This window comes from Grus americana, chromosome 18 (genome assembly GCF_028858705.1).
Source record: "Grus americana isolate bGruAme1 chromosome 18, bGruAme1.mat, whole genome shotgun sequence".
NCBI classification, from domain to species: Eukaryota; Metazoa; Chordata; class Aves; order Gruiformes; family Gruidae; genus Grus; species Grus americana.
This window is the reverse complement of record NC_072869.1, coordinates 13,641,581-13,657,009: the sequence shown is the minus strand read 5'-3', so window position 1 is coordinate 13,657,009 and position 15,429 is coordinate 13,641,581.

Sequence of the window (15,429 nt, the reverse complement as noted above, 5' to 3'; positions counted from 1 at the left end):
TGAACAGGTGGGATGCCTGGAACCTCACTGCCACAGCCGGCCACAGTCAGCATGGCTCAGTCAGCCCTGGGGCAGAACAGCATCGACATGCTTCTTCTGGGGGGGCAGGGATGGAAGGAAGGGAAAACTAGGCCAGAGAGGAGTTTAAGAGTTGCTTTGCTGCGCTGGTGTAGTGCAGCTGATGTAACACACCCTCTCGACAGTATGAGAGCATCACTGACCCTCTGTCAATCTGATGGTCTTTTCCCTCCCAGAGAAAAATTCTGGTCCCTTGTCATGGGTGTCCACAACTCTGTTGTGGGTCTCCCCATAGCTGTAGGGAAACAAGGCTGTTGATGGTGCCTTGCATTTAGCTCACAGGAAGGTGCTGGTCACTCTTACCAGACCAGCAATTCCTCCATGTCCTCAGCTGAGGTGTCCATGCAGCAGTCCTGCCAGAGGCAGTCCTGTTAACATGCCCAGGAAACAATCTGCACATGCAATGGCTACTTGGATTGTTTAGGAAGAGCCTGAGTGGCATGACATCTACTAAACAGTGGATTATCTGCACAACAAGGAAGTTTGGCTTCTGCTTTATGCAGAGCATTCAGGGCTCTTCTGATGCAGGCCAACAAAGTGCTAGGCATGTGCAGGCAGAATGTGATTCCACTTTTAGGGTCACAATCAGGGAGTACAATGTGGCATGAATGAACCCTTTCCATAGCACGGTATTATATAACCTTCAGTGAACAGCTCATCCAGAAGATAACACGGGTGGGTGCCGGTGAGTACACAGAGCACTAATATCCTGCCAATAATGTAAACAAAGAGAAGCAAATGAAAAAAAAAAAAAAAGAAAAAAAAAAGATGTGTCATGGTAATTCTGGAAAGAGGCCATTGCATCAGTCATTTTAGAACAGATGAAAAGCCATGGACAATCAGTGCAATATTCCCACCCCTTGTTATAAATTCGATATTTAGAAGGTACATGGTTCTTCCCCTAGCAATTCTCTCCCTAAGGGTGAGAAATGTTTGGCATGTCATTGAAGTTTTTGTTAAAAGATTTTTGTGATTTACAGATTGCTATTGCTGCATGGGCATTTTGGCATATTAATTTGTCTACCTAATAATAATACAGTTTGTGCTCTACAAATCTAACCAGAGAAACTTGACAAGTATCCCTGTCATTCACTTGTTATCCATGACACTGCCAAAGCTTCTTGAGCAGAAGGACATTGTACTTCTGATGTCCAGCTGGGACCAAAAAGAAGATTGAGCTTCAAATTAAAAGCAAGAGTTCTGTCACTTGGAAAACAGAAGGATAGGAACACAGAACTATACACAACTTCCCAGTCTATCTGTATCAAACAACATTTCTTACAATCAGTTCTGTAATCTCATCAGGTCCCAAGTTACTACCAGTTATAAAGAAGAACAATACAGGGATGAAGAAAAATTTATGATATGGTGCTCACCACTGCAGTGACCAGAATTTGATGGCATCTTTCTAGTTCTCTAGTTCTAGAAAATGTGTTTACCTCTAAAATTCTCAAAAGATGAATCTAGCATATAGGTGTTTGAGGATCAGAAATGTACCTCTAATTCTCAAAATTGATTAGTATATTGTCTCTTTAATTCATTCATTTTAATCCTAATATTTTCCTTCAGCCTAAAGAGATTTTTTCCTCATTGTTTTTTCTGCTCAGTAGAATTACACAAATAAATCCATCTTGTATCAGTTTCATCTCGCTAGACTAAACAAGCCAGTCTTTTCAAGTCACTCATCATAAACTAGTTCCTCCATTCTCATAACTATTTTAACAATTCTGAGCTGCACTTGTTCCAGATAAGTGAATCTTTCTCAACTGTTTCATCAATACTTGTTTTATTGAGATGATGAATGAGTTTTGCCCATTCTTCAGTAGAGCTATTGGGTTTTTTGAATTTTTTTGGGGGGGGTTGTTGTTTTGGGTTTTTGGGGGGTTTTTTTGCTATAGTTGACTCTCAGTTTGATAGATTCACATGGCCACAATGACCACAAAATTGCATAAGTGGTCTCTCAAGCTGCAAAGGATCACAGCCACATTTGCTGTGTCTTCAGCACAGGCAGCAGAACTGACACACTGATAGAAGTTACTGTCTTCCAGCTGGAGCCACGTGCAGCAGGAGGCAGAAGTCATAGGCCAAATAAGAAGGAGCCAGAGACACTCAGAGTAGAGAAGAGGGACCTAGGTTTTAGTTCTCTTCTTTCAAATATGCATAAATTTCATGTCTACAATTATGGAAAAATGTGGAAAAAAAAAATGTAACACAGGTTTTAACATCCAAAGGCATTCTGAAGGTCATCTCAGCTATGTATACTCAGATATTTTTTATCCCTGAACATTATTTCAGATGTTAAAGTTCTGACCTGCAATCCCTTTTCAACTTTTTTCTACAGATCTCCTTGCATCTGTTGTTCCACATGCTTCTTTACCACCCTTTGGAGAGGAAGAGAGACTAGGGTTTTTTTCTTATTTTTACTGTCTTTTGGCTTTTTACAGTCCAAAGCAGCTCTAGCAGACATCTCACGCCTTTTTTTCAAGAAAGTGTGAAACAAGATTATGACAGCAATGACATCATTTTCCTACATCTTCTAAAGCCACAGCTCCTGTCACAGGGATGAAGGCCTATCTCCTTAAGGACCCCATTTCCCACTGCCTCCTTCAAAGGATATCTCACACACTTGTTAGTATAGGTCTAAGTCTGAATCAGTCATTATGCCTAGCTAAAGTATCATGCTCTTCTTTGCAAGAACCCAAAAGAGTTGCTTTCATGACATGATCTAGTATTTTAATATATATGGAAATCTTCTCAGACTTTGCCATTTTGCTACATCATCATTCAGTAGGCAGAATGTCTTGTCTGTCTTGTGATCAGCTCTTTGTTAATCATAGAATCATAGAATGGTTTGGGTTTGAAGGGACCTTAAAGACCATCTAGTTCCAATCCCCCTGCCATAGGCAGGGACACCCTCCACTAGACCACATTGCCCAAAGCCCCATCCAACCTGACCTTGAACACTTCCAGGGATGGGGCCTCCACAGTCTCTCTGGCCAGCCTGTTCCAATGCCTCACCACTCTCACAGTAAAGAATTTCTTTCTAACATCTAATCTCAATTGACCCTCCTTCAGCTTAAACCCATTACCCCTTGTCCCACCACTACACTCCCTGATAAACAGTCCCTCTCCAGCTTCCCTGTAGGCCCCTTCAGGTACTGGCAAGCCGCAACTAGATCTCCCCAGAGCCACCTTTTCTCCAGGCTGAACAATCCCAACTCTCTCAGCCTGTCCTCATAGGAGAGGTGCTCCAGCCCTCTGATCAGCTTCATGGCCCTCCTCTGGACTTGCTCCAACAGCTCGATGTCCTTCTTGTCCTGGGGCCCCCAGAGCTGGATGCAGTACTGCAGGTGGGGTCTCACAGGAGCAGAGTAGAGGGGCAGGATCCCCTCCCTCCACCTGCTGGTCACACCTCTTTTGATGCAGCCCAGGACACAGTTGGCTTTCTGGGCTGCAAGCGCACACTGCCAACTCATGTTGAGCTTCCCATCAATCAATACCCCCGAGTCCTTCTCCTCAGGGCTGCTTTCAATCCATTCCTCGCCCAGCCTATAGTCGTGCTTGGGATTGCACCGACCCACATGCAGGACCTTGCACTTGGCCTTGTTGGACTTCGTGCAGTTCGCACGGGCCCAGCTCTCCAGCCTGTCAAGGTCCCTCTGGATGGCATCCCTTCCCTCCAGCGTGTCGACCGCACCACACAGCTTGGTGTTGTCGGTAAACTTGCTGAGGGTGCACTCAATCCCACTGTCCATGTCGCCGATAAAGATGTTAAACAGTACCGGTTCCAGTACGGACCCCTGAGGAACGCCACTCGTCACCGTTCTCCACTTGATACCAAAAGCGTTATTCCTGGGCCTTTCTGCATTCGTGAAATTACAGGATCCAGTTAGTTCTGGGCACCAGGTCTAATAATAATGTTATTCTCTAGTCATTCACGAGCCTGGTGACAGTGTTTGACCATTGGCCTATTGAACAGTAGTCTACACTGATCTGTCAAAAACAACCCATGCCTAAATGTTCTGTGACATTTTGAGATGTTCTCAGGATAGAAGAAAAATAGTAAGTAACTTTTGTAAAACTTCTGAGAAGTCCTGATATTTCCTTAAAACACACAGACATATTGGGACATAAAGATTGAGATCAAAATACTAAAGAAACCCTCTCTGCTGAAAGAGTTGTAATCACACGGTCAGTGTCAAAATGGAAGAATGTACTGCCTTGTGCAGTAACGAGTTGAGATGAGCATCGCCATTAATATATGGATGGCAGATTGCAGAGTATTCATAGTGAATTTTCAGGTGGTTCCAGAAGTTAGGAGGCTACAAACATACCAGAAGGCAGTGCTGAAAAAGTGACACTGGAAAATAAATTTAATCTGTCCCTTCAGACAAGAGATGTAACTCCATAAGGACAAGTACAAGCTATCCAAATTACGAATAAACAATAAATTGCACAAGATGAAGAGTAACTGGTTAGGTCTCATTTTTCACAGAGAGAAGCCGAAATGCTGCTGCAGCAGGGGCTGGGCATCAGGGGTCTCACAGGGGGCACTGCACACATTATGTCTCAAAATGGACAATGAATTGTATAGTGCTGAGAGGCAACATGTTAGAGTTTCGTGTTCAGTCAAAGCAATCCTACCTGCACAGCAAAAAGAGAAAAAGACGTTACACTGACAGGGCTCTCCATTGCAAACTGGAGCGATTATCAAGCTTCAGTAAGAGAGCAGATGGATGGGGTGGAACAGGAGAGACAGCAGGGCAGGTACCAGGAGACCGGAGAAGGCCTAAACCAATAAGGAGATGAGTAAAAGGAAAGCTGGGTTCAAGCAGTGTGGGAAAGCCTTTACTGTTCAGCAATAAGTCTAACGCCCACCTTGTTCAGAGAGAAGTATTTCTTTCTTCCCTAATCAATCCTTTTAGTGACCTGACAGTCACTGACAGTGTTTTCCACTCCACCCATGCCTCCCAAAACTGCTTCTGGACAGCATACGCTCCTTCAGTGGTCAGGCTGGCTCTGTGAGAAGGACCATGATCTCACTGCTCTATGCCTCATAGCTGTTTGCATGAAGGTCACACTCAGACTATCTGTATCTCGAAAGATTTACCTGCTCGTAAAACAGCTTCTCATGCAGATCCCAGTGTGCACACACTCTCCCAGCTCTCCCAGGAGTGTCCTAAACACTTTCTGTCCTCCCAGTCCCCACCAGTACTTCTGCTTTCCCTTCCTTTGTTGTTTTCAGCCATTTGTTTTGGCACCATGGTTCACAAGGACTTGGGGTGTGAGGAGGCACCAGACACAGCCTGCCTGCCTGCCCCTCCTGCAGTGGCAGGACAAAGCAGAGATTTGGCAAATGGATCTGTTACAGTAAAACCAAATGTAAAATGTGGTATGAATCAAGTTGTCACACTGCTGCTGAAGTCCATTGTGTAGCCCTACCCCTGCTGGTCTAAGGCCAGACAAGAAATATCTAAATAATGTACCTTTGATAAGTAGGTTGTGATTGTTAACAGCTGAAGTTTAACTGATATATTACTAGTTCAGTCAGTAAACCATGAAGAACTATTTGGACTTGCCAAAAGTAATGGGAAACTAGGGAAAAGGTAATTCTTGCAGGGGCAATTGCGACCACTGACCCACAGACTGCCTACTGCAATTATACCACCTACTCAAAAGATAAAGGCAGAGAAAAGAACTGAGCATGTGTTGTAGTTTGCATGTTAGATGAAGAAATCTAAACCAATCATTTAAGAGAATAACAATGCATATGTATTAGAAAGATTAATATGCTAATGGTTTATGTATAAATAACCCCTGATTTGGAGCTTTGGGGTGGTGTCTTGGGACAGACAACCATATCTGTGCAAATATGTAACAAAAAACCTCTGCTGTGTGTATATATTGGTGTATTGCACAGCACGTAAATGAACCCCAAGTTTTGGGACAACAGATCTGTTTCCCAAGGTGCTCTTTCAGTACCCATTTACACTGGCATTGAGGTACACTGGCAACGGGCATGAAATGAGTGGAAAAAAACAGAATGTGCCCAAGGCTGGTAGATCTTTTCTTCAGACATTTCCTGGAGATTCACCTCCATTCCTTCTGAAATTATACATTTGCCTTTAAAGATTGCAAACTTCCGCTCATCACTGCTTAAATAATACTTATTCATACTAGTACCCTCTTTATTTTGAAAGAGCCTAGCAGCACGTGCAAATGGTGAACATTCCCCACTGTGAAAAGAACTGCCATTATCAAGCCTTAAATTACATCTCAGGGGTCAGATACAGTTTATTCCCGGGCATCAGATTACTAAGGTTAAAGCAGTTTCACTAGTTAGTCTTACAGAACTAAAGTCCCTCAAGAAGAAAATACTTTCTGTGCAACTGAGATGTGTTCATCTGACTCTGATGACAGGAAAGGCAATGGAGTTCATATAGTCTAAGAAATACACATCACTCCTTCACATCAACATTATTATGGATTTGAAAGTGTATGCAATGCAAACAAAGTATCAGATGCATCTATTTTAAACTTTCTCTCAGAGACGTTAACTTATGCTTATTATGGATCCATGTTTTTCCCAAGATCAGTTACCTTTGCATCAGCACTTACCAGCTGACAGGCAGCCTGACTCCAGAAATAATGTGTCAATGCAAAGTGACTCCTGTCCTCCATGTATGGCAGCAAATCACAAAGTGAGGAGAAATTAATTTTCCATTCCACCTCTATTAATATTCCATTTTAATCCTGATAAGCCTCTGTACTTTATAGGGTGTTTAGTGGAGTTCTGCACAGTGCAATGTGTGGGAATTTTGAGTTTCCTGAATGTACCATTTATACCAGAAAACCCAACTGATATGTTTATTTTTAAAAATTTGCAGAGGTTTCCTATACAAAAAAAAAAAAAAAAAAAATCCACTATGTCAATAGTTTGTGCAAAACTGTAAGACAATAATTTAGTAAAAAAAAAAAAAAAGCTATTTGATTTATACTATTTTGTGATTGCTTTAAAATAATCATCCATTCCATATTCTTTGTGACATCATCCAAAGTATACAGAATGGATTATGGCTAATTATAAAGTCTATTTGCCCTTCAGGAAATAGACACAGACCTCAACCTTTTCTACACTTCAAATACAAACTTTTCTATTGATTCACAAGAGCAAAATGTAAACTAAAGGCTCCACATTCTCTCCTTTCTTTTACTCTGTGTCATGGAAGACTGTGGGATGGTCCAACCACTTTCAGTCCCTCTGGTGCTACACAGGACTGGTATCCAGATACCAAATATTATCACTAGTGCCCAATAACTCTTTACAAAGTTGAATTTGTTGCCCTGCAAATCCTTAGGTGAAACAAAATGATATAAAATCACAGAATTAGAATTATGAAGTTATAAGGTGTCAGAGGATTATCTAGTCCAATCCTCCTGCTCAAAGCAGGGTCAACTACACCAACATACTCACCTGGGTTTTGAATATCCCCAGGGATAGACACTGCTCACTCACTCTGGGTAACCTTTTCCAGCGTTTGAACACTCTCACAATATAAAACCTTTTTTCTTATGTTTCAGTGGAATTTCTTACATTTCAGTTTGTGCCCATGGCCTCTTGTGCTTTCAATGGATAGCACTGAGAAGAGTTTGGCTTTGATTTCTTTACTTCCCACCCCCCCACCCCCAATCAGATATTTACACACATTGACATCATCGCCTTGAGGCTTCTTTTTTATGATCCCTTTCTTGTACTGGGGAGTCTAGACCAGGACACAGCACTCCAGATGTTGCCTCACCAGAGCTGAGTAGAGAAGGAGGATCACTGCACTCAACCTGCTGGAAATGCTTTTTATAATGAAGCCCAGGATGCTGTTGGCCACCTTTGCCACAAAAGCACATTGCCAACTGACATTCAACTTGGTGCCTACTAGGTCCTTTTCTGCTTTCCAGTCATCCCCAAACCTGTGCTGGTACATGGGGTTATTCCCCCTCCGATAAGGGACTTTTCATTTCCATTTGCTGAAAGCCTGTTTCTCCAGCTTGTCAAGCTCTCTCTGAATAGAAGCACAACCATGTGGAGTGTCAACCACTCCTCCCAGTTCTGTATCATCCGCAAATTTGCTGAGGGTGCACTCTGTTCCAGCATCTAGGTTGGTAATGAAGATGTTAAAGAATATTGGCATTTGTTTTGACCCCTGGAGTACACCACGGTTTTTCTGATAAACTTTTTTTTTTTTTAAACAGCCAAGAAAGTCAACACATGAAGAACATTAATAAAAATCACCTGTGAGTGACCACAAAAGTGTGACACACTATTGTTCCAGATGTTTTAAACTGTTGGAAGCTGAGTTCAGGAAAGCAAAATGGTATGTCTGCTTTTGCTGCTATGTCAGTAACTGCATACCCTTGCACAATTCATAGTTTTCCTGCAGAAAGACTGATACAAACATTTAAAACTGTTTTTTTTTATCTGAAGGGTTTAAGACTTAGATCAATCAGATCCTCAGACTCCTCATTCCTTATTCAACACCCACTGATATCCTTACAGAACACTGTCCTCAAGAGAGGATGCTCAGTAACCAGCTCCCAGGATCACACAAGCTGGATCCCATATCTTTTAGCTGCAGTTATAATCTGCTAGCTATGACTGTCAAGATATTCGAGAATAGCACTGCAGTTCAGGATAGGTGACCTCTGCACTTGAAGCATCCAACAGACCAGCATACGAATCACAGACTTTCACTCCCTGTCTCCATGATTATTTAAACTGATCTTCAAAGTTCCATGGAGTCGGATAATTTCAATGCTGTGACAAAAATATTTTTTCAGGATTTTTTTTTTTGTTGTTGATGCTAATATGGAGAAAATTATGCTGCAAAAAATTACACTGTTATAATTCTGTAATGATCAATACACCAAAAGAATAACCATGAACAGGCTGATTTCCTGGCACAGCAGTTCTTACTGCTGTGCAAGGTCCCACATCGATGTACATTCTCAGAACAAACCTTTGTCTCTTCTGTGATAATGGAAATTGCTGTAACTATCAGCAACAGTCCACAGGGAAACATCAAGTCTCTGACATGTTTCCTTGTACACAGATCTTCCTTGGGCTATGAGATCCTCTGCAACAGTTGAGCATCCCAGCCATTTCCCTTGCACACACAATGTTGGTGGGATGTTAGCTATATTAAACTATGGTTTAATGTGGTCCTAAACATTTTCTCAATTCTTTGTATAATCACAAGATATTAAGAGAGTTAAAATGATCCATCTAGATCAAATAGTTAAAAAATGCCAGGACAAAAAAAGATACTGGAGAGAAGGAGTCAGATAATCTGATACATTTAAATTGTGTGTAAAAGAGTCTACTGTATGACTTCTTACAAACACTTGTTCTTCATAGCACAGTTCATGCTCCATAGCAAGAGTTCATGCTGGATCAGCAGTAGTCCATTAGACATAACGTGTTAGTCAATCACAGAAGAAATTCAACACTGTATTTGACAGTAAAAGAGGAACAGGTGCATCACACTAATGTCTCTGGACTTTGGCAAATCTTCAGGAGTGTTTAATTTCATTTCACAACAAGCAAAACAAAGTTGAGGATTTTTCAGACTGGCCAGTAGCTTAGTTCACCTTTAACAGGTAAGCATGTTAATAGTTTCAGAGTGGGATCATGAACATAACCGAGACAAAGCAGCTGGCAAAGCACCAAAGCCATCCTAATCTGACATTTCTTCTTCATTTCAGTCTTGAACACAAAGTGAGGCATAAACCTACGTAATGTGTTCTCATGAGATGGAGGGACACGTCCAGTCAAGACACCACTGGGCACCAGAAGCTTTTGGACACCAGGTGACATAATTATCAAGGAAAGATGATTCTCTGCCATCACCGGATTCTTTCTCAGCGTGGACACTGATTTAGAAAAGGCATGCAAACAAAACCAGAGGGAAGACCAAAAGGACTGAGGATGATCATGAAGAGTCTGAATGTAGAGCTAAGCAGAGAAACAAACCATGTGGGCCTATGAAAGTCTCCTGTGAAAGAGCAGGAAGGAATCTGAGTGTGGAGAAAAGCCAAAGAACCTGCTGCTGGGTGACAATGAGGGTCACAGCTCTCAGAGAACAGCCATGAACAGAGGACAGATTGCACAAACTGTTTTCTAACAGCTAATTCAGGAAGTAGTTCTGATTTTAGCTGCCACTTCTCCTAGGTTGGAACTAACTGCTTTCAGTTTACCCTTGATTTGGAGCAGTGAGTGGCTGAGCCATTCAGAAATGTACCATTTCCACACAGCATGACAGATTGCTGAGGATGCCAGGAAGTAGCTAGATGCCACAGAAGCTCAAACAGGAGTCTTTGCACCTACCTTAAGCTCTGTCTGTTGGTGGGAAGGTAATTGGTCTTTGCATTTCCCTGTTGATAGCAGAATCTCTCATGCTAGACATTCCCTCAGACAGGCAGCCAGATCCGCTAGTGACCCACAGGATGGAAGACAAAGTATTCTTTGAGCATGCATTCGTGAATAAGACAAATCATCTGAGAGTGAACAGCAATACTATAGTGAGAATAAATATATGCTGTCCTTCCTGGTGCCTCAAAAGACTTCTGATGGATATTTTGTGTTCAGTAACTATATTCTTGGCTATAGATTCTTCAGATTTGGATTCCTTAAAAATCATTCTTGAAACCTTTTTAAAACAGTGGTGTCTCTTTTTCCATACTTTGTGTACTGAGGTGAAATGAAAAGTTAAGTTATACAACAGACCAAGTAGTTTTGAAGCTCTTAGCTTGCCTGGGAAAAAAACCCTCCAAGGTTAATGCACTCTGATCTTGGCAAGTTATCAGGTTCCAAAACCTCCTCTTGGATGCACCTGGAAGGTGTTTGGGATTGGATTCTCTTTAAGCTGCCTGTATCTAAAATTCAGATTTCCGAGTCTGTCATTAACACAGCCTCCTTGCATAGTCAAAGGAGAAAAAACCTGAGACAAGTACCTAAGACCAGATTATCTGCCACATTTTATAGCCTATTCTCTTGATAAATTGACAACAGCCAATTAGAGAGTCATTACAGCACCAATAAATCAGGGAACAGCAATAGTGGAAATTATTCTTCACAGTTAAACTTTCTTCATAGACAATTTGAAACAACGTACAAGGGAAATGAGGAAGGAAGCTCAGGTTCCAGTACATTGATTCAAAAGTTACATTTACAGTGTATCATCACCTGAGTTTGACATTTCATATTTCCTTTCACCTCCCAGGCTTATTTAGTTTCACCTCCCAGGCTAACAGGAATTCTCTAAGAAGAAACGATGGATTGTTATTTTACTGTGCTCTACTTCTTTGACTGTTTCATTTGACATCTGAAAATGAAAGTCCTCCACCTCTGGCCTCCCATCCTCTGAGCAATATTTTACTTTTTTCCTTAGGAATTAACAAAAAAACCCAATGATACGAAGAGTGAATACTCCAGTATTTCCATAGGAGGCAACTTCAGATCCACACAGGAAATACTGCTCTAGCCAACTGCTATTTAGTATCAAACTTCCCACTTCTGACTCTTTAAGAAGGCAGAAAAGGCCAGCCAAAAGCTATTTGAACCAAGGTCGTTATTCTAAAACCAGCACAGTCTGGCTGGTGGAATGAAAACAGCTCTTTAGTGGCACTGATGGATGGTGCCCTGCTGCCAGTAGATGGATGCAGAAACATCCATTCTCACAGTCCCCTGCAGCAGCAGCACTGCCAAACATGACAGTGATGTTCTGCTTGAGAGGGCTGGCACGGGCAATCTACAGAGTTCCAGAGGGGAAATGTAGAAAAGGCACACAGCACATCTACTACTAGATCCTGCTCACAGTGCCACAAGATCCAGTTCTCAGGGTTTTTTTTAAACAGCCAAGAAAGTCAACACATGAAGAACATTAATAAAAATCACCTGTGAGTGACCACAGTTTAACCTACAACGGTAACTAACTAAGGTAGCAACATTAATTTTGTCTACTAACATAGAAGTACACTTGATAAGTCTTATCTACTCAATGAGATATGTGGGCAGATCATCTCAATGGAAGTCCAAATCATAGCTATATAAATGTCATGGTTTAGCCCCAGCCAGCAGCTAAGCACCATGTGGCTGCTTGCTCATCCCTCCTCCCGCAGTAGGATGGGGAGTAGATTAAGAAGAAAAAGGTAAAACTTGTGGATTGGGTTAAGGACAGTTAACTAGGACAGTTGAAGTATAGTGGGCCTTGGATCCAAAACCCCAGGGGTCGGCCTCGAGTCTCCCCTGGTGCTTTCTGACAGAGACTCCAGGTAGGGCCGTTCTTCCTGGCTGCGGTGTAGGGCACAATTTTTAACATCTGTTCCTGCCTGGACTGGCCCAAGTGCTACCACATGAACTGTTTCCTGTTTAATTTGTTCAAAGGCTTGTCATTGGTCAGGGCCCCATTTGAAATAATTCTTCCAGGCCACTTGATAGAGAGGGCTTACAATGAGACTGTAATTTGGAATATGCATTCTCCAGAAACCCACAATGCCTAAGAAAGCTTGTGTTTCCTTTCTGCTAGTTGGTGGAGACATAGCTATTATTTTGTTGATCACATCCTTTGAGATGTGACAATGCTCGTCTAGTCATTTTATTCCTAAAAATTTGATCTTCTGTACAGGTCCCTTCATTTTATAGCAAAACCAGCTTTAAGGATTTGGACTATTTTCTTCCCTTTCCCAGAGACTTCTGCTGTGTTGCCTCATATGATGATGTCATCAATGTATTGCAGGAATTCCACAGCTGATCCCTGTTCCAGTGCAGTCTGGATCAGTCCATGGCAAAAGGTGGGGCTGTGTTTCCACCTCTGGGGCAGTCAGCTCCAGTTGTACTGGATGCCCTTCCAAGTGAAAGCAAACTGTGGCCAGCACTCTGCTGCCAAAGGGATTGAGAAAAATGCATTCATGATATAGATTGTGGCATATCACACAGCCAGCCCCCTTTATATGCTGAGCCTGATGTCATATGGTATGGAATACCCCTTTGGCCAGTTTGGGTCATGTGTCCAGGCTGTGTCCCCTCCCAGCTTCTTGTGAAAATTAACTCTATTCCAGCCGAAAACAAGGACAATAAATTATACCTTGTAATCGACATACCTCCTTTAACCACATATAAACACATACAGTATAATTTAAGTGTCTGCTTGCTTTGGTCAAAGCCACAGCCCATTGTAAGTCACATTTATTATTATCATCCCATATCTAGTCATATCGTAAACCAATCTCAGTGGGTCTAGAATACAGTTGATTAATATATTACACACGTGCAGGAAAACACTTGTAAAGATAGACATACCATTGTTGCCAGGTTGGAGAAGTTTTCCTACCAAAATCTGTATAGCTGCCTATTTCTTTGTCTCAGGTATTTTAAGTATGCTTTTCCCTACTTACCCTGTCTTGACTGAATGCCAACTGTGTGTGAATTGCTTTCTGATAAAGGATGATTTTCTCAGTAGCTAACAGGTGTGCACTACCCTTTACTCTGAATAATCCAAATGCATTAAAACAAAGGTCTTTACCCTTAATTTGGGCTAACGATCTTTCCTCACACTATCCGCATGCATTCAACTGGTTTTAAAGCTGAGCTGCAATGTAGATTACACAAAACCTTCTTCAGGATCCCAAAGAAAGACTGAAGTAAGGCTATTCAGTATATGTTATTCACATTTCCCAGATATGTCAGCTGATATCAGAAAAAGCTGCTACTATCTCTATAAAGCTTCCTTTGTTAGATTATTCAGTTGTTAGTATATATGTTATGTTTCTTTAAGCACAGCAACAGGCTTGGTTAAAGACGAGTGAGATGCTCCTGTTCTCAAGCAGCATCATGCCTGGTCAGGGTGTAATGGAGGTACAGCAAGGTACCAGAAGGCTGCAACTCACTGGATGCTGCAATAACCAGAAACAGCAGCTAGCCTGATGCAGGAGTGCAGGAGAGAGCAACCTCCTGGGCCCTGGTGGAACTGGGTGGACCTTGGTGTTCTGAAGAGAGACTTAAAAATTAACTAAAGCCAATTTGGACTCAAGGACCTGCCCGCTAGGATTCTTTGGGCAGGTGGTTAGTTGTTGATAAGCTTTTATTTGCTTTTATGTCTTCTCTAGTCTGTTTTTCTGTTTAACAATGTAAGCGCAACCAGGTGATTTGCTGTTAGTCTGACTTTTTAGTTTAGAAGCCTTTCAGGGTTTTGTGGCTTTAGGTAGTTGTGCCCCAAGCTATGGCTGGCAGGAGTTGATCCTACTCATGCCTTCATGTGGCACATAGCACAGGCCATTAGTATCCCACAGTGTGCATCCATGGCCTGTTTACATTATGACTATTAAAGGTAGGTTTCGCGATTTCATCTCAGTAAGGATGTGACAGACTAGGAGAAGCACCAAGAATGGCTGAAAAGGATGTGTCACAGTGTAATATGCCAAGTACCAGCACAGAAAACTTCTTTAATCTGCCTAGCTTGATGTAAATATAATGAAATAAAAATAGGCTAATAAAACCCCACCTTCCTCCTGCGGAGGAAATGTCCAACAAAATTGAAAGCTTCATTCCACAAACAGTTCTCTGTCATGTCAAAACTACTAGCAGTAAAAGATCTGAGTATAACATTACTTGATATTCCTGAAAGAAATGGAGAAGTCATTGAAGAGTGCAGCTCTGGTGCCGGCCCGACCCGCAGCGGAGCGGCAGGTCTAGGTGCACAGGCGTTTTTTCCTGACTTTCCAGAGGCAGGGAAACGCCAGGGACGCGGAAGGGACGCACCACGAGCCGCCTGCTCTCGCGGGAACCGCTGACGAGCCCTGGGCGTTGCCAAGGCAACGGCGCCCACCCCCCCCCCCCCCCGACGCCTATAAGAAGCAGCCTAGGGAGCATTAGCGACCCAGAGCGTGGCGTGGCAGTTTGCGCAGGCAGGGCCTAGTCAGTCTGCCTGCTCAAGAGGGGAGTCCATTGGTGGTCATCACGCTCTCACAGAAGGAGTTCAGCCATGACACCCACCAGGCAGAAAGCCCTAAGCTCTGCGTTCGCCAGAAGGCATGTGGCAATGCAGACGGAGCTGCCACAGAAGCATGCAGCCACCCAGCTCTCAGGCTGCAGGGAGTGTCTGAGCTTGGCACTGGCAGGGGAAGGCAGTAGTGAGGTTAGCTGCGTGAGGTGTGACCAGGTGGATGATCTGCTCAGCCTGGTGGCAGAACTCCGTGAGGAAGTGGAAAGGTTAAGGAGCATCAGAGAGGCTGAGAGAGATAGATTGGTGGAGCCAAGCTCTGCCCTCCCTGAGGCAGAAACAGGGACAGCTAACAGACCAA